General features: G+C 29.9%; 1 long non-coding RNA gene across 1 annotated transcript; it reads left to right on the top strand.

Annotated features, from left to right (window-relative positions):
* The first annotated feature begins 5,177 nt into the window (after positions 1-5,177).
* LOC136274593 (uncharacterized) lies at positions 5,178-6,899 on the top strand. The gene is made up of 3 exons (XR_010713032.1): positions 5,178-5,226; positions 5,585-5,676; positions 6,737-6,899. It is a non-coding gene; the product is annotated as an uncharacterized lncRNA (long non-coding RNA).
* The last annotated feature ends 12,579 nt before the right edge of the window (positions 6,900-19,478 follow it).

The following is a 19,478-nucleotide window of genomic DNA, read 5'->3' as shown; positions in this document are numbered from 1 at the left end:
CTGTACTGATATTGACATATTGAAGAAGCACGTGCAGTATACATTCTTTCATTAATGCTATAACATGTATTGGTTGATTAAAATTTTCTGTATCAAAATTAAATCACTGGATGACTCCTCGTCTTTATTTCTATATTAACACGTCGTTTAAACACTTTGGATAACCTAGCTCTGCTGGTTCTAGCAGTTCTTATATCACCTTATATGTTACAGCAATTTGCAAACAGACTTGTAATGTTACCCTAGCATTTCCAACTGGTGTAACCTAATGCTTGGGGACTTTGGAGTGTCAAAATACGAAGAAAAAATTAAATAACCGATAAAATTAAACCCATATTCTATCTTTACAAAATGTTTGATGTGTTGTGTAAGTTGCTCAAGCCTGGTGTAGATTTTATCGGTGAAAAGAACTGGAAAGAATCTTTAGAAAAAAGGATCTATACATGCTGTCATTAAAAGACACTGACCATTCATGAGAGAATGCTACAGAGTGTCAAAGAAAACCAAAATAGAAAAATCGATTTAAGTGTGATGCATGTATATACAGAACAGATATAGATTTCATAAATTTAATAACTTAAGCTAAATGACAAAATAATGACATCAGATTGAATATTCTTCTATGATTTCTTGTGAAATGCATTATCATATTTCATGGGAGAATAAATGCATAATTGATATGTATGATATGTAAAACCTCAAAGTTAAACTTTGTTATATAAATACAATGTTGAGGGGAAATGTAAAAAATAAGGATGTGAACGCTCGAAAAGTTTTCTAAGTACTCGAAAAGAAGCCCGGAACGTAAAATACTAGTATTGCATTACTCTTTTTCCGATTTATTTAATACATTTTGAAAGAAAACCAGGAAGTAAATGAACAAATATGCCAAATTCAAAAACAGAAACATTTTACAAATCATGGCGATCGTATATGAATTCATTATTATTTGTGAGTATCTATTTTTTTCTTACGACTTTTCTTTCGTTACGTGTTCCTCGCATTTATAATTCTTTTCTTCGTTAATAAATGTTCCGTGCCATTTTTGAGTATGGTTACGCATTTATGATTCAAAGAATCGTTTAACACTGCAAATTTTAAAGGCACGTGTGCGTGTATGTCTGTGTTGGCGTGTGTGTGTGTTTGCATGCGTGCTTGATTTAAGATATTTTGCATTTTTGGTATGTTTGAATTGATATCTTCTTTGTTTAACAGCAAGACTGTTTCGTTTTTTCTTATTTAATTTTTTTGGTACGCATTTATTGGGTTTGTTCTTCTCATTTTTCCTAAAATCTGCTTTGAATACTAACCAAAGTTGTAAATCTTCTTTTAAAAGGGAGTTGTGTTATCGTATTACTAATGGTACATTTGTGATTCAGTGTCAGTTGTTTAAGCTTATATCTGGGATATTCTTTGAAGTTTAACCAGGCTCCACCGTCACCAAAATTTTCAAATCCCTCAACTCATTCCGCAACTCAAATCCTGTAAAGAAAATTGCATAAACTTGAGGTCAAACCCCAGATTTGAGGCTGAGTATTGACTTGAGGAAAATTTATGACGACGGATTCTGCTCTTTTATATAAATGTTTTACTTTTAAGTTAAAAGATATACCACGTACAAAAAAATCTAAATCCTCCGACTTCCGAGTTCCGCTTCTCTATTTTTTTTTTATGATAATCTGTCGAATTGAACGACATTTTGTCGCACATAATCAAGAATGTTGGCCTTACTTGCTTAGATTTTCTACTTTGTAATATAAGAATATTTTACTAAGTATATACAAAGTTGTTTCTAATTGTTACACCTAACATTACTTCTCTTACAATGATTAATGAATGTGTTTTATTCTATTCTTTATTTGCCGATGAGCCTGTTGTATATCAATCTTTTTAATAGTTTTAAAATTCAATTTAGGTAAAACAGATACTTATTGTAACTTCCATAAATGACAGAAACAGTCTTAAAATATTTACCAATAATCTATGTTGTGGATTCATTTATTTTAATGGAGCATCAAAAACAAATATTATTTGTTTAATGAATGACAATGATACACTTCTAAGATTTAATGTGTTCTTGTAGTTTATATCATAAATGCTGTGACCTCATTAATCCAATGAATGTTCCACGGAACATTTGATTAATTATAGTTACATGTTACTATTTTAACATCGAAAGGAGTTCATATGTTTTGTTTTGGTATATCAATAAGGAAAATATTGGTTACATATTAAAAAAGCAATTGATTAGGACAATAAGTTCCCTGTACATCGGTACAACTTGAGTTTACATTTGTGTCATTATGGTAACAAAATGTTCCTTGTGCAATATCAAAATAGTTTTACTTTATTTCCCCTTTGACTGCACATATTTTCCGCATTGGAAGTCTCCAAACAACACTTTACATTTATTTCATGATGGTAATAAAAGATTACCCCCCTCCTCCCCAAAAAAGAGAGAAAAGCTTACTCGAAAAGAACACATCGCCCAATGTTGCACCCACCCCCCCCCCCCAAGTCACTGTAATTTTTGTAAATTAATGTAGATAGGTCATACCATTATGGAATTATAGTTTCTAGATATCTACCTCTTACTCTCTTCCTCTTTAACGAAAATTAACGAAACAACAACAACACATTTTATTCGTTTCATATAAACTATATTCAACATAAAGTAATGATATAATAAACATTTTTTACTGCTGAAATCATGCATTTCTGTCCTTTTTATAATTACATGTATATGTAATTTTAAAGCCTGATTTAATATATTTATACTTAAATCGATGAAGACACAACATTAATATCCCATTATTTTAGGATATTTCTTTGTTATACTTTAATGGGTTTATGAAGAGCTGTTGTTGGTTTTAAATGTAGAGCCTTGACGAATAAATACACATCTTCTCTCTTTTGAGATTTTTGGTCGCTTACAAACCCAGAAAACCGTATCAGGGCTTACACTTTTGTTCCAACTTATAAATTGTCCATCATTTTACTGTTTGGCAACATAACGCATTGTGGCTTCTTTTTATGGAAAATGTATCAGATTGTTTCTTGTTACTTTTATGATTTATTATTTATTTTTATGACTTAGATCCCTTTATTGAATTAAAAATTAAGTGATTTAATTATATTTCAAAATAGAAATTTAGACAATAAGAGCTTTGAAGTCATGTCGATATCATTATGTTTTCATTTCTGTGAAACATATTGCAAAATTATTGTTTTCGAATGAACTTTGCAGGCGTGGAAGTTCATGAAGTCAGCTTAATTAAGTTGACAATGACAGTTAATATAGATTTAAAAAAAATGGAACAGTAATTATTCTATATTACTTGCAATTCAAATGAGTGGTTGATAGCTAGAGGGCTGTTGAATGATCTATTATAATGTGTTTGGGTTACTTTCCATTAAACATTGAAAACATTGAATCCTTTTACATACACGTATTATATCCTCCACCCACCACCCACCCCTCATAAAAAAAAAATAAAAACAGTCTTTACATATACCAAAGCGTCAAAAAATTTAAGAATTGCATTTTTTTTATTATAAGAATAGTATGCAATACTTAATCGCATGAGCGTTGCATGTTTAGAGTTTAAATATTGTGGATTCAATTTCGTGGAGCCAATATTCGAAGGTAGCTTTAGTTTTTTCATAGCTGAATGGGTAAAACATTTGGTGGAATTACTTGAATTATAAAAAGATCAATTTGTTAAATCAAATTTCGTAGTTTATTTAAATTCGAGGATAACAGGGTCACTGAAATCCTTCAAAATTGAGCTTACACAAATCCAATCATTCAATAAAATTTTAGTCTATAGTTAGAATTAGAGATATTTGACATACTTTTGAATTTCCCGCCCCAGCGAAATTCATTTGATGGCGTTTTTGCAATTATATTCCAAAGAAAATAACAGATTTATGTCGATACATCTATAAAGTTTACATTTTCATTGCTACAATGTATGTTTATGCTTCTTTCGCAATATGACTTTAACTTTTCGGAATAATTTTTTTTTACAAAATATTTTTTCAGGAGGATATTGTTGATAGCAAGAACACTGATCAAATACTGATAGGATATTTAAATGATGAAAACACAATTTAATACAAATCAAAATAAAACGATATTATGGTTTATGTGCTGATAAGCCTATGAAAAGTATGACAATGTATAAGTTGTTACACAAACAATGTAGGTCGCGATATGCTTCAGTACAAACCTTCGATGTTTTATTTGTATTTGCTTGATTTTATTTAAACTTATTTTATTGTATTAAAGAATACAAAAAGTTCAGATTCAAGTTTTGCCAACTTACGAGGACTTTATATTTAAATTTGTTCACAAATATCTTTTCTAACAGCTAAACCCAACGATTTCCAATGTCGAATTGTCTCTGGTACAAAAGAGTTCATAAGTTACTTGTATTATAAATAAATATCCGATAAATATTCAGAAAAACACATATTGTGAATCTTGTCTATAGTCAAAGTTCATTTTTACCGGGTGAAAAAATGTAGCCTACCCAATTTTCAAAACGGAACGTTTTTAGGGCAAAAAATAAAATGGTTCAAATCTTTAAAAATAAGGGCAGAAAACCATTGGGCTTTTGAAGTTTACTGCAAATAGATACAAAAAATAATCAACCAATTCTACCGTTTTTTGATCTGAAATATCGATAAAAATGTTCTCCATTATCGAAGACATGATGTATAGAAAAATTATTTTGATATTAGAGAGGTCTTCCAAAAGATTTTTGTTGTAAAATGTGAATAATTTTAAAATTATTTCATGATACATTTAAGTGCAGGTATTTTGTCCAGTTTTACTTGATTTCTAGTTCTTGAATCTTAGCTTTTGATTGACTTCTGCAATTACTTTGAGTTTTAACGACTTTTGCCCGACACATGACCAAGTCCACACATGAGAATCAAAATCTAGAATTATAGATAGAGATTTACTTAAACTTGTAGTCTAATACGATATTTTTGTTGCAAGAGAGTTAATTAAGAAACATAAAGAGGTGAAGAACAATAAAAAAGATTATTTTGCATTTATTTCGAACTTTAATTTCTTTAAACGATCCTTTATTTTTTTAATACTTATTTTGTTCTACCAATCAATCGTTGAAATAAATGTTTGCATTAATATCTTTGTCTTAATTTCCTAGATTTCACTCTGATGATAACCAAATCAACGTCCAGGTATATCAATAGGTAAGAAAATGATGAAAGGCACTGCTAACTGAAAAGACAGTATGTGAAATATATATATTGAATGTATTTTAATTTTAATGATATGTATTTCCGTGATTTAATTGTATGAAACTAATTTAGAATAATTTATACCAGTTAAACATGAAATACATAAAATATGACTTTTTGGCGCATAATCTCTCTTTAGAGATTGGTATAATGTTTTATCTATATTTGCAATTTTTGAAAATGTTTTTGCAATAATCGTTCTATGAGTAAATTATGAAAAATTTTAAAGCAACGTATTCGCATAACAAAAATAAGAAAATGAATATGTATTGATGTGAAATGGAAGATAATAGCATGTATGTTGTTCTAGAGATCTGTGTTTGGAGACATTTGCAAGATTTAAAGATTACCAACACAGATGTCTCTTTAACTCAAGTACAGCAGAGTATATTTTACAAGATGGTAAGTTGTTTAAAATGATTTTTGTAATTGGCGCTTAATTCTAAGAATTTTTTTGCATTAGACAAGATGAATTCTACTCTTTTTAATTTCCAAATAAATGATTTAGTAATACATATTAATATCACGGTACAGTTAAAAAATAAACACCAATTCATCCTTAGAATTCATATATAAATTCATGAGAAATTGATATTTAAGGCCTCTAGTTGAACAGGCGTATGAAATAGTGTGTAAACTAATTAAGCCTCTCCATAAAATCGCAATAAAACATAAGTCGTAAAGATGTCTATTTCGCGAGAACGAAAGGTTTTTTCTTCACGTTCATTGCATTTCAAACAGAGATATTTAGTGTGTTGTTTCTCTAAATTGTGTTCTTAAAGTCAAATTTCACTCAGATTTTAATATTTCTAACACTATCTCAAATTAAAATTTAAAATAAAAAAAATTGAGAAAGGGGGCTCCCCCTTCGACTTCCCCGTTTTATATATGCATCATATTTTTACATAGATGTAGAACACAATCTGTTTATTGTTTGCATGTTAATATATAATGTTTTCTACTTTTCTGTCGTGGTATAGAAATGTATGAAATTAAATAAAACGCTCTAGTTTTTCCAATGAAATTTTATTGTCTGTTCCAAAACATCTATGCAACACATTTAATTTCGAAGACTTTTAATAAAAATACGCCTAATTTTAGAAAAGTTTATTTACAATTGATGAAGGGTAAATATCAAAGATATTCTTATTGACCCATTATCGTTCTTCACTCGTTAAAATTCACAGGAACGATAATAGATTTCTTACGAAGATTTAACATGGAAATATTGACATCTTTCATCCATTTGGAAGTGACATGGAACACCTGTCACAATTTTTCAGCGTTATCATTTGGTTAGTTAGGTAAAAAGGGAAAAAAACCAAGATTTTATTCACACATTATCATTTTTCAGTTTAAAAAAATCACAGGAACACAATAGATTTCTTACCTTATTCTATTTAAGTTTTTTTCAGTCTAACTTAAAAATTATATTAAAAGTTATTTTTCTTTTTTTCCACAGTCACCACATGTCCTAATAAATGCAATTTCCAGATAGATAATTTGCACCCTTACAGTAACTCTCTAGCAGAGATTAATCTAACTATAGGCAATGACAGAAAGATGTTCCACTCTTGTTCAAGATCATATTATCATACTGATGTATATCTTAATATCAACTGTACATCATGGAATGCAAGTAAGTCACTTATTTGGAAATATATATTGAATTATTAGGCACGAAAAAGAATAAAACCGGAGTTCTTACTGATGTCACTATTTAGAATAATATTGAAAATTTACATATATGTACATGTAGTAATAGACATAATATGAAAAACAAACACAATTTATGCTACAGGAGAATACATAACTTGGGATGATGTTTATGCCTGCAGCATAAACGATGCACAATGTATCCATATCAACAACTACTGTGTCTGTCATTGTATGCCAGGATATATTCTGGAGGACGAAAAGTGTTTGAAAAGTAAGATATATTTTTTAATAATACCAATCCATGTAGTATAGATCATAGTCTAGTTAGTGTATCTTAGTACACTGTTTTGAATATCCGAAGGAACCAAACACATTTCTGTTGTGGAGATTGAAAATGCTTTAATATTTTTTACAATGACGCGGTAGTTTTGTAAAATGGTTATAGTCTCATATGTGTATAGATTTTCAGATATTTATTCAGAAACGATAATATCTATAATACACCAGGTCCGTTTGGCTTATAAACCACTTTTTCACAATATACATGTAAATGAAAAAATGAGAAAAGAGCCAGTGAGACGATAAAAATCAAACTCGAATTTCTATAAATTCACTTTGGAGAATACATGTATTAGATAAACTCGTATTGGATGCATTTGTTTTATTACTTTTTTATTCAAACAGTGAATGTCAGCATTGGTGGTGTATGTGGATTTGATTGGCAATGCAATGGAACACAATTTGCAAATCTTTGTGATCATGGTTCGTGCTCATGCATCCCAGGATACATCCAAATTAACAGGAAATGCTTCATGTACAACGGTAAACAATTTCATGTTTATGATGATACATGTAAGTGTATTGATTAGGAAACAAGAAAAATGGGTATAGTGCGTTTTCCCATGTTTTCGCCTAAACTTGCGTTTAAACAGAAAGTACCCATAACGAGAAAAAAGAACTTGGCACTTTTTCCAATGTGATTTTCAAAAACTAAGTTCTGATTTTTAATAGTGTCAGTAACTACTCAGTTGTCATAAATTCAGGAAACATGCTTCGAGAAGTAAATATATAGAACTCTGTATAAAGTCAGCTGATATTTTGAACCGTGATAACTTCCATATTATTGATTTGGCTTGCAAAAAAGGTAATATCATTGATATTAACGACATTGTATTTAAAACACACACACACCCATATATATATATATCTGGACTGTCGCATTCTGTTTTATTTATTTATGTATTTTTTGCTGTACCAATGCTTTATATATATATATATATATATATATATATATATATATATATATATATATATATATATATATATATATATATATATATATATATATATATATATATATAAAGCACTAAAAATAACCAACGACACGAACAATAAAGTAAAATATTGTCAAATTTTCGGGACAACCCGTCCCTTCTTCAGGACAACAAAATAAATACTACATAAGAAAGAAGAAAAACATCTACAAAACTAGCACTAAACTAAACTAAATAATATATAAAAACTAGATAATGTTTAAACACCGGATCAACACGTGGCAGCTACATCTTTATATTTAAGAATTCGAGCCCGAGAAAGAAAAATCCCGTCCTCGGGCTCGAATTCTTAAATATAAAGATGTAGCTGCCACGTGTTGATCCGGTGTTTAAACATTATCTAGTTTTTATATATTATTTAGTTTAGTTAAGTTTAGTGCTAGTTTTGTAGATGTTTTTCTTCTTTCTTATGTAGTATTTATATTTATATATATATATATATATATATATATATATATATATATATATATATATATATATATATATATATATATATATATATATATATACATATATATATATTCGTATATGACATGATATTGTATGAATAAAAATAAAAGATCCGCGAATGAAAATCGGTTGTTCCGATCGTGGAAAATAGATTACCTAAAAAGCGTGTTCAAAAGAAAAAATAATGAATTTGATATAGAAAGCAGCAAGAAATTTCGACGTTCTATTAGCTTTGACAAAGCGTTATAAAAAAGACACATCATGCTACAAAATACAAAAATTGGGAAAAAAATAAGACAGATTCCCGACAGATTCAGCAAGGTTCCAGTTTCTAAAAATAAAAATGCACGTCAAATGCTGGTTGTATAGTAACAATGTAAACAGCGCGGAAAATTAACATGGCTTCCCGTGACGGCGAAAGTGACAGTGATTCTTCCAACGACGATTTATACAGCATTCCTGCAGGTTCAGACATTAACATTGATGATTCTTTGGGTTCATTCTCATCTAGTACGGATGACATTGATGATCCGAACTCCCAATTGTCCATAGAGACTTTCTCTAGTCAGATCAGAGGGTCCCTGTTTTTGGTCCAACGAATGGAATCCTATGTCGATTGCACCGTTCTCAGAGGAAACTGGTCCAATTTACGATTTGATACGAAATGATAATATTTTGCGCTACTTCTTTTTTATGGTATCAGAGGAATTCTTCGAGAGATTTTCCATTGAAACCAACAGGTTCGCTGCTCAGGAATTCGAGATAAGAGGTCACCGTGATGCGGATTGGTTTGACACTTCTCCTCAGGAAATCAAGGTGTATTTAACCTGTACAACCTTATCGGCACCAACCAGCTTCCAAGTATAGATATGTACTGGTCACAAATCAAATTCTTATGTACATTATAAATCATTAGAACTAATGAAGCAAAATTCATGATGAATTCGAGAAGGCTAATTATTAGTGTCAGTAAACATGCATGTATAGTATTATGCATATGTTCTGAACTGCAGAGTAGCAGGTGCGTGTTAAACAAATTACTTCTCATGTGATTTTTTTGCAACACAATAATACAAGACTAAATTATTAGAAAATAATCTGGATTTTATGAATATTAACATTATGAATACATGTTTTTATGTTTTAATTAATTTCATTAGTTTAAATTATATAAGAAACAACTTCTTCCAAATAAAAAGAAAGCTAGGTTATATTTAAAATGTATCAATTAAGTCGGTTATTCTAATTGAATCATTTTATTTTCTATGCTAGTAATCATTACAAGGTTATAGTTATTATAATACTGTTTTGTTTGAGATCATTTATATCATCTAAATCTGTATATATCTATGTAATAGGAATTAAGGATTCAAAGACGCTATGAGTAGGATTCGTTTCCAGAGATTGACAGAGTATCTACACTTGAATGACAATACAACTAATGGCCCTGTGGGATCTCCTGAGTATGAATGGTAAATAAAAGTAAAAATTTGTAGAATGCAGTTAACATAAACATAACATGAGACTGTATCTTTCAATACGTCAATCAACAAGTACCCAATGCTTATATTTACATTTTTAAACGTCTCGCCTCTTCTGCATTATATAACTGATAAATACCTTAAAAAGTTTAGAGCGTTCAACGTTTGTGACATCATAATAAAACTAGTAATTTTAACCTTTGAGTACCTTCTGTGTGTTACAGTGTTGTAACTGCAGTAGCTTTCAACACACTTTACATGATACTAGTATTGTTCAACAAACTATATTTGACATTTAATGTCTTACATGTTTCACAAGATATGCCCATTGATAGATATGACTCGGAGAAAATTTCAAGGGTATAAAGAGCCTGGACGGTGTCAGAGCGTAGATGGGGGGATGATACACTACTAAGGTCATTACTTCGCAAAGCAGTATACACCATGCAAACCTTTCAAAAGAAGGATGAAGGTATTTTTTCTCAATGATTTCTTTTCTTTGCTATTTCAAAGGATCTATGTTATTATAATTTAAATAATTTATCTATATGCAAGAAAACAAAGCTTTCAAGAAAAGCATATATATGATAAAAGACAAGAACCTGCAGTTAAACATCAAACAAAAAGGACTAAATCCCATATGAAATACATGTACATTGTTCCTTGCTTATCATAAATGACCTTGTGCGAGGGTGTTAAAAAAGCATACGGAATCTGAGTGGTACATATAATTCCGTGAAATCACAAATCTCAGTTATTATGTACATATTCAAATATCCTAGCAACGAAACGTAAATCAAAAACAAATGAAAATACTGAAGACAATTTTTTTTTCAAAAATTAATTTGTATTACGTAGATTTACACATTGATGACGTCATGACTAAAAGTTGAATGCCATGTGAATTTGATCGGAAATCGTTGTAAACTTATTCAGAATTAAATTAATCTAACAACTCTAATCAAGTATTTGTGCTGTGATTTATTGAGAATTGAACATAAAATAAAGGGAAAGATGTTAGTTTTGTCAATTATTCGCTAAAAGGTATGTAAATTTGCTTTTATTTTTCGGTTAGCAGCAGTTTTGATTAAACTGGGCTGTTTTGCCCTCACTTGGTATGTTTATTTTATTTTTGGAAACCGCGGGGTTATGTTAGTTTATCTCATTTTATGTTAAGGAATATACGTACGTGTAAGCTATTTATAGTTATCAGGTGATAATGCACCAATGTGGCAGTAATATACTACCCGATTTTATTGCACTGACATCTATTTTAAAGGATAATACTAAGGTTTTGATCTTATTCAAAATAGTTATTTAATTTCACGATTTTGAATATAACAGTCAAAATAAGACGCTCAATTGCCCATTTGCTTCCTCAACAACCCCCGCGTGGTTATATATATAAATATGCCTGAAAAAATGATCAGGCAACAGGACATAAAGATGAAATATATCAACCTCCATCACATTAAAAATACTAAAAATGTTATACCTAATAGCCTAGGGAGACTTAAAGTTACATTCTTATTCTATAGAATACAAATTTTTTCATCAGGGGAGGGGCTGGGGCGGGGGGTTTAATGTAGCTCAAGGACTACTGCCTTTATCTGTCCTAAATCAGTCCTGCTAAGAAAATGCTTTTTATGAAATATCATATGCTCTGGGGTTTTCATAATTCTCATTGTAGACAAATACATGTATTGACTGGATGTAAGATGTGCAGTTGTTATACCGATAACGAATCAGCATGCGGTTTTGTCGTGCATGCGACTATCATTATCGGAATTCCAAATGTGTTTCGTTTTTGTTTAAATCACCTCTCTTTGTCGTTCGAAATTGTAATATCAAACTTTCGAAAAATATAAAAGATGAATTACGGAAATTTTCCTAGTTTCGAATACGTTTTCCAGTATCGAACCAAGCGCCCTCTATCATTTCTGTCCGAATATTTTGGGGCAGAACAATTTCAAAAATACACTAGAGGTACATGTCAATAGACTTATAAATGAAGAAGGACAACTAATTGTGGAAATATGTTATTTAAACGAATAATATGATTTTTATTTTTATCGTACCGCTTTCCCGTCAAATTGAAACTGGGCTTAAACAGTTTTCATTTTGCGTTACTTAATGAAATTGAAGTTTTATTTTTTTTAATTTAAGAAGTATTTTATTCAAGTATATAGATACATTGAAATGGATTGAACAGCAGGCATAATGCCTATTTATGTTCTCTTAATTGAAATTCAATTTTCATGAAGACACTTTATACTTGGAATTGATGATAAGTAATTGCCATTTGCCTTTGATTTGTCTGTATATCTATCAATAGATCCAGCCAGATAATACTTCTATCGCAATGAACCGAAAAGAGGAAAACTACACGTGGTTCTATTTGAAGTCGTAATTTCATTCAAAGCTCCTTTATCATTTGATATGATGCATAATATAATCTTATTAAATGGATTATAATTACTAATTACCCACCAAAAAGGGGTCATTAACCAACTTATTTTCATAGTTAGGTTTAATTGTTTTCACACTTTCGTTTTTACTGCCTTGCACTTCCTGCAGCTCATATTTGGGTCACCTTTTTATTTTGTAAACAATATAATAAATAGTCGTCCAATATTAAACAACTCCACACACTGATAAAATATTCAAATCTATATTACAATTACCTAGCTTGAATTTTTGCAAACCTTAACTTCGTTTTTCACCAATAATTTTTCTAAAAATTATTCTATACTTGCAAATATTCGTTAACAGTAAAACGGCTGTATATAGATTTGTCTTTAATTAAAATAGGGTATTGCCCAAAATATCATATTTAGACGTTTTGGGAAGATCTGGTGTTTGACAATATAAACTCATTTAAATTTTGATAACGAATTTTTAAATTAATAAACAAATCAAAATCCGTTGACAACAGATAACAAGATAAATATATTTTTTTAATCTAACTTTTCTTTCTACGAATGATGATAATTGGGCCAATAGAGGATAAACATATTTCTTACTCTTATTTTAGAAAATCTAACACCAAATGATCCGTGGGACTTAACAGAACAGTGTAGCATAAATTAGTTTGTTTCCAAGGGAAATATCAATGTATAAATGGTTATTCTGCATTAGATAGAAAAAGCTGCCTCAGAGGTGTGTGAACTTTGTAGAAGAAAAATGACAATAACAAACTGTAAAAATTTGTAAATATAATTTGCTCAGGCAAACTTGTGTTCAACTTTTCAGATTTAGCGTTATAATATGAACTAACTTAAATCTTTATTTTAATGTATTGTTTGTCTATAACTATAATGAACGTATGTTACAGTACCGATCAGACACAACCTTACACCAGAGTAAACACCAACTAAATCCTTTCTGGGTTTACCTGGGGTTTACTTTTTGAAGATCTGGGTCCACTCGGGGTTTACTTTGGGTTTACTTGGGGTTTACACGGGAACTGTTTTTGGGGTCAACTGTACGCACTGAAGTGTGAAGCAGAATCATCTTTTAACTTACCATCTTACTGTCTGTAATTCCTGCCACCGAATACACATGTAGATTCTGCTTTCAGGGGTACACTTCTGATCAGGGTTTACTTTCTGTGTCCACTTTGGGTTCAGTTTGGGTTTACTCTGGGCCCATTCTAGTAAACCTAGAGTTAACCCAGAGTAAACCCAGAAAGTAAACCAAGGGTTAAGCTGGGGTTTACTTTCTGTTCTGTTAGGTATGATCGTTACTGTAAGTTAAAATGTTGCATAAAAAATTTACAAGAACAAATATAGATTTTTAGAAAAAGAAATACTGCAATCAAAATAGTGAATGTTACAATAGATGAACAAAACTTTAGGTGACAGGGGATAGTTTTTCTTACAGAATTGACTGTAGCCAGAAAATGTGTGTCTTCAGAACTGTGTAACTAAAATTTCCTCAGTTCCCATTCAGCAAAAAATACATTTCACTCTTTATAAGGCCAATCACCAATTTCTGAGGAAAATTACTTGTCGGAACGTGATATTTTCCACACATTGGTTTTTCTGAAAATTGGACCCGTACATATTTTCCCCTTTTTCCTTGATTTTTATGCTTTTAGACGTAACCAAGCGAATACCCTGCAAAGGGTTGACATTCCGTACTGTAAAATATTGCACCGTCACATGTCAGGAATTTACCAATGTAGAGTTACTATGTCCCATCCACCTTCTTTCATGTTTTTAACCTCCAGCGTTAATTTGCAATTTCACTGTGCAAGTGAACACAACAGTCATAGCCGCGAATTCCGCGTTTTTATGAAACATTATCCCAATACTCTTCTGCTAACACACGGATACAATTTGTCTAGCAAACAAGAAGATGAAAGGACAGAAGACGTCTACAATCATTTGCGCGAACAAACAGAGCATGATGACGATACTTACGATCACGCATGCGCTGTGCCCAATCACAGTACGGATTTCTCTGATTACAGTTATATATATGATGCAGCCACTTTTCGAACATCACCGTCAGAAGATGGAGACGACTATTTTACATTAAGACATCGAACAAGCAAAGATCGTCAATATGTTTATAAATTAGTAAACTAATATTGATCGGTTTACAACACATTATTCTCAATATAATGGAATCTGATATAGAACGAGAAGATTATATAAGATTTGGCTAATGGTAAATATTTTAAAACATTATATAATGCTTATTTTTTAACAGGGGTATGTTGGCGGGTTTTTTTCAAATTGTACAAATGAATCTTTACGGAAAATGAATGATGTTTTATTTAAACATATTTCATTGATATAGAAGCGAAGAACCCGCCTGTTTATCATACAGTTGTAACAGAAAATTTGAACAAAAACTTATTCTCGGAGTTTGGGACAAAATTTTGGCACATTTTCAAAACTTGTCTACTTAACTCATTCGCTTTCGTTTTATCCTTTTTGACCATGTAACATCGCAGCATATTCTTATGGCAGTTGTATGTTCTCCAAAGTTGTGACTTTTGAGAAGGTTAGATGCTTAAGCATTGAAGAAAAGAAAATGTTCACATTGATGATTCTAATAAATTTCAGTAGTCTAAACCCCAATGTGTGTCCCCAGTATGGATCTACAGGTCTGTTCCCTATAATATTCTTTTATATCTTTTATACTTATAAAATGAACAATGGGTTAAAGAACAAAAATGTATTAAGCATTCTTAAGACCTTTTCTTTAAACTACAAAAAGCTGGCCCCTGTAATTACATGTCGGTGTCTAGAGACTCATAGAGTTTTTCACAAATAACTTTAAAACGATCAAGATTTCGTGATGCATTACAGAAGAAAAGTTGTTTGTTGTCACATTAACTGTCTGGAAAATCATTCTCACGCCCATTTCTTGCAATTGGAATATATGTAATCTTTAAGATGTCGTATGTTTAATATGAAAAAATAAGTTATCTTGAGCATTGTATTAGATATTTGCATTACAATATTTTATCTGAGAGGAGGAGGTTGGGATTCTGAAATTTTATCGATACTTCTTGATATCGGTTTAAAAAATTAGACGAAAGACCTACTCATCACTCGTAACGAGATTCTATACAGTTGAACATATATAATTATATTCATTGTAAATTACTGTTGATTTATTTTATTCAATTGTTCTAAATAACCGTGCAATGTTGCGTATGAATTTTATTTTTATTTTAGATTTTATTTTTTGTTATATTCCTCGAAATAAAGACACACTAGGTATCGAAAATAAATACAGGGATTTCGTGTCATTTATAAGTAACACCCTGCAACATATATACTCAATATTTGGTATGACTATGATAATGTTTATTTTATATTTAAACAAAGTGCCAACAGATTTGTTCCAAACTGGTATTATAGTGCTGTTTAAAATAAGCTTTAGAGCTTTCATGCGTTTCCTTGGTATTATATTTGTATTTATATTGCCTTTCACATACCTTTTTAAAAATCTTATTCTTTATTGATATGCGTTATGTACAGTGTGTATATTTAAATGTATGATGCTATGGTACTAAATTAATCTATCAACAGGCCGCATAATATGACAACTAAGACTAAGAAAATTCAAAAATATACATAAAATCCAAACTAGGTTAGAATGTATATCTAAAATTATCATGTTTGGTTTTAAATAGAATTGAAAGGACTAAGGTGAGATAATGGAAGAACTACAAGTTTTGTGAATGATTTTCTAACTGTCAAAACTGAAGGAAAAATATTTAAAAAATTAAATGCACAATCGATGTTTTCAAAATATTTTTAATTCCATTAAAAATTATTGGAAGGAACTACATGTAGCACAAAATCTTTTGCATACATGCTTGTCAAAAAAACCCTATAAATTAAAATTCAGAACAGGCTAAAGAATTCACAAGAAAACGTAATTGAATAGTAAAATGAATTACGTTGAAAAATAAAGAAGAGAAAGAGTTATTCTGCTTGATGACAAAATATTGATCGAAGATACAGTGTTGTTTTTTTTCCTTTACGAATTCGTTTAATACTTTCATGTTTTTTTTTATAATACCTTATTCTTTTTTATTATAAATTAATTGCGTAGATTAGGTTATTCCATTACTTTAGAGTAAAACAAATAACATATAAAAAAAAACCGTTGAGAGGATGTGGTTAACAATAAAGGCGTTAACACTCAGTGTTATGGAAACAGTTTACCTTTTTATCTTTTTGATATGATTCACCTAAACAGTGTTTTCTTTTTTTGCTTGAGTTTACTCAGTAAAAATGGTTTTTTTCTTTCTTTTGGTTTTATATTTCTTTAACTGTTTGATGATTTCTTTTTCAAAAAACTGAAAAATATACAAGTACGAAAATTTTATCGTCGTGGAATTCATTTTTATCCTTTAATTACTACCCTTATCTTAAAAAATAAAGATGTTAATTCTTTATAAATATTTTCAAATGAAGAAAAAACTAAACATAGTTATATATTTGATACTGTGTTACCTCTTTATAGCAACTAGCTAGGTATAGAATAATCAACAAAATATTCAGTATCTTTGGAATGCAATATTACTTTAATTAATAGATGATTGCATGTAATTTTTTATTAGAAGGGACTGTTTATTTTACTTTCAATCAAACATATAAGGTATCATTAATTATAAAAAAAAATTTGCTTGAAAAAAATGAAATCGTCTAAGCTGTTTATTGGCCAATCCTTAAAAACCACAGCTAAAACTCAACCAACCCACATCAAATTTATGATATTAGATCAATGTAATAATTCATGTTGATATGTGAATTAAGTACATGTTGACATGCGAAATAAGTAAAGGTTGACATGCTAATAAAGAATGTGTTGACAAACGAAAAAATGTGTATTCAATAGGCTCGACTCACAAGACTTATTTTGTTAGGATTATCATGATTTTAAAAATATTACGTTTTTTAAATTAATGTATTATTGATACCTAAATAATCAGGTTACCAAACAGAGGCTTTAGATTCAACGTTGGGTAAATCTCGGGGAAAAGCGGGGATTCATTTCAATTGATAAGGTGTGAATGTCTTCAGGACATGTAGTTTACCTGCAGTCGTTAACGCCCGTACTTCCTTTTGTATGAAATATAGATAAAACAAAAGCCAATAATTCTACAAAAATTCATGCTCAAAACATGGTGTTTAGCATTTGAATTGATTATGTAATATAAACAAATAATTGCACACTAAAACCAGAGAATCAGTCAGAAAGCAGAATGTACAGTGTAAATGTTTAAGCAGCCATGTTACGATAGAGCACGTCCTTCTTTTCAATCCCAGCACCTATCATACACATGTTTGAGGTATCCTTCCAACATTTTTTTGTAATTTTATCTTCCAAAATCAGGCACATACTTTAGATTAATTTTGTTTAATTTTTTTTAACAATTTATTTTTTCAATACAATTTTTCTTATCTGTTTTTTTCAATACATTTTTTTCTGTTTTTCAAACACTTTTGAATCAACTTTAACAGTAGTACATAAATAAAACCTCTTGATTTTCTGTATTTTGGGAATATTCTTTGTTATTTTTCTTGTTGATTTCTTTCTCCAATATTGTAAAGGCTATAACTTTTGAATCAAAATGTCCTACAGTGTATTCTCCTGTTTTTGAAACTGGTTATGAACATTGATCAAAATTAATCAAAATTTCGAACTTTATTATCTAACTTTACGTGACTTAATCAGTCCAAAGGAATGAGCAGCTTCAAAACACAAATAAACATATCTTTTTTTTTTTTAGGCAAAACCTTTAGGTATTAAAACTTTATTTTGCTATTCGAAAAATTAATGAAGTTACGTGTAAAACACGTGTTCAATTTATATCAGAAAAAGGAAAAAGCTAATCAGAATATCATGTTAAAAATTTAAATGATTGAAAGGATTAAAACTTATTGTAAGTTCAATATTTCATAGATTACTTATAAGCATATGCTATAACAATTAAGACATATATGCAGAAATATGACATATGTGTATTGATAAAAATAAACCCACATTCTATCTTTACAAAATATTTTATGTGTTGTGTGAGTTGTCCAAGTCTGGTGCAAATTTTATCGGTGAAAAGAACTGGAAGAAAATATCGGGACAAAATCTTAACTATACATGTACATGCTGTCAATAAAGCACACTTTTAAATAAATACAATGTTGAGGAAAAATGTAAAAGATAAGGATGTAAACGCTCGAAAAATGTTCTGAGAACTTGAAAACAGCCCGGAACGTAAAATCTTGCATAACTCTTTCCCAGATTGATTTCAAACATTTTAAAAAGAAAACAAGGAAGTGAATGAACAAATATGCTCAATTCAAATTCAAAACAAGACAGACAGTTTCCACATCATGGCGATCGTAAATGAATTCATTATTATATGTGAGTATTTATTTCTTACGACTTGTCCTACGTTTTATATACCTCATTTTTATAATTCTTTCCTTCGATAATAAATATTCCGTATCATTTTTGAGTATACAAAGTTTTTTATGGTAGCGCATTGATGATTCAAAGAATCGTTTAGCTCTGCAAATTTTAAAGACACGTGTGCGTGTATGTCTGTGTTTGCGTGTGCGCTTGAATTAAGATGATTACTTGTTTTGGTATGTTTGAATTGATATCTTCTTTGTTTAACAGCAAGAAAGTGTTGTTTATTCTAATTTAATTTTTTTTTGTACGCATTTATTGGGTTTGTTCTTCTCATGTTTTCTACAAGCTGCTTTGAATATTAACCAAAGTTGTAAATTTTCTTTTAAAAGGGAGT

Source organism: Magallana gigas, chromosome 4, assembly GCF_963853765.1.
Source record: "Magallana gigas chromosome 4, xbMagGiga1.1, whole genome shotgun sequence".
NCBI classification, from domain to species: domain Eukaryota; kingdom Metazoa; phylum Mollusca; class Bivalvia; order Ostreida; family Ostreidae; genus Magallana; species Magallana gigas.
Note: the sequence above shows the minus strand (reverse complement) of the source record. Positions and strands in the feature narration are given on the sequence as shown.